Here is a 1,772-nt window from a genome sequence, read left to right as displayed (position 1 = left end):
TTTTTTGTACTTTATGTAGTGTGGAGTCTTTTTAAAATAAATTGCAAACATATTTCTCACTATTCAGTGTTATAATATTTGCAGCATTTGTGGTTGAAACTAAATTTCAATTTAACTAACTAACTTTAAAATAATGAGAAATTTCTTACTTAACCTTCAACGCAAAATAATATAATTACTCCATATGGTACTCTAATTCTTGAATCTACTTTACTTTTTAGAACTTTATGAAGTGCGAAGTCTTTATGAATTAAATAGCCAACAATATATTAAAATTTTCTAGTTGACTTAAATTAAACTGTGGTTAAAAAAATATATGTTTTAAGAAAACTATATTTTATAAATAAACAAAAAACACATCAATTTCCATTAAGTATTTTTCATTTTAAGTCTAAAATCATTTTAGCATATTTAAGAAAAATCCATTAGCAAGAAACTACAGTTCTCTCTCCCATAGTTTTCTCCTTTCGCACAGCATTAGTGTCATTAATATGTAATTGTCCTCAAAATATAATAAAAAGCAACTGTCGCCTGAGGGAATTTCGTTACTTTCAGTTTCCTTTCGTTATTTGAGACTGCAGTTGCGGCACGTTAATGAGCCACAGGGCGACTGCGGATGTTACAGCAACGGCAACAGCAAGCAACAAGAACAAGAGCAACGCCAACCTAATCATCTGCCGGCTCACTTAAGTAATAAAGCAATTTATCGTTTTTCAATATCCTTTAAGCAGTTTTTGCCTTTTTAGCTGCTATTATTGCACTTCCTACGCGAAGGCCCTCGAGCCGAGGGAATGAATAACGAACCCACACAAATTATTTTCGCGCTGGTTTCATCTCATTTTTTACAGCTCCTTCGTCTTGAATAAAAGCAGGACTAAGACTAAGACTACGGCTCTGCTTTGTGGTTGTGGTTGCGGTTATGGTTGCTGCTCTTTTAACTTGTCGCTTCGCTTAGCCGGCGGCACACGTTGCCATTTTTATGTGTTAAGCTTCAGCTTGGGACAGACATAGGGACACAGGCATAGGGATTGTGAGACTCGGATTGGTAGATTTTGGATTGGGATTGAGACTGGGTCATATCCTGGGCCGCCTGCACGTTTTTGTGCCGTTGCCGCTGGCGTTGCCAGACCAGTTTGATTTTAGTGTCTTGCCTTGGCACCGACCAAGGGCCAGTAATGATTTTATTACACGATTTTATATCGAATTTTATTACCTTTGTGCATGACGTTGCTGTTGCTTCTGCTCTAGATGCTGCAAGGATTGTGTGCGTTGTCGTTGTCCTTACGCCTTTGGCAGCTGCCATTGGAATTTACGCACTCATAAAATTGGTTCGCTTTGAATTGTGTGGGAATTTCGGAGCAAAGTTCCTTGTGCAATGACCCCAACCTCCTTGGCCATCATAATTCAATATCATAAAACGTTTATCCAATTAATTTTGACCAGTTATATTTATGGCCAGTTCGTGTGAGGATGCGAATAGTAGTAGATCGTTTTCCTTCTATTACAATTCGATGATGTAAGCCATACAACAGAGCAAATATTAATTTCTCTGTTCATTTATCTGCCATTTCACTTACGGATAAACTATCAATGTAGTTGATTAATTCGCATATCATCAGTTCATCAGATTACTTTACATTCAGCTCGTTCAGCAGCCCGATAAGTCTCATTGATCTTGAAAATGTATCCAACTTCTGTGTGTGTTTTTTTGTGTGTGGTGTACGCTTCAATGCATTTGAATGTTGCCGTTCAACTTGTTGCTATTTTTATAC

General features: G+C 37.0%; 1 long non-coding RNA gene across 1 annotated transcript; it reads left to right on the top strand.

Annotated features, from left to right (window-relative positions):
- Positions 1-369: 369 nt before the first annotated feature.
- On the top strand, positions 370-897 carry LOC133845494 (uncharacterized). Its single transcript, XR_009894785.1, has 3 exons — positions 370-493; positions 556-690; positions 747-897. It is a non-coding gene; the product is annotated as an uncharacterized LOC133845494 (long non-coding RNA).
- The last annotated feature ends 875 nt before the right edge of the window (positions 898-1,772 follow it).

This window comes from Drosophila sulfurigaster, chromosome 3 (assembly GCF_023558435.1).
Source record: "Drosophila sulfurigaster albostrigata strain 15112-1811.04 chromosome 3, ASM2355843v2, whole genome shotgun sequence".
NCBI lineage: Eukaryota > Metazoa > Arthropoda > Insecta > Diptera > Drosophilidae > Drosophila > Drosophila sulfurigaster.
The sequence above is the reverse complement of the archived record's forward strand: the minus strand, read 5'-3'. Positions and strand labels throughout refer to the sequence as shown.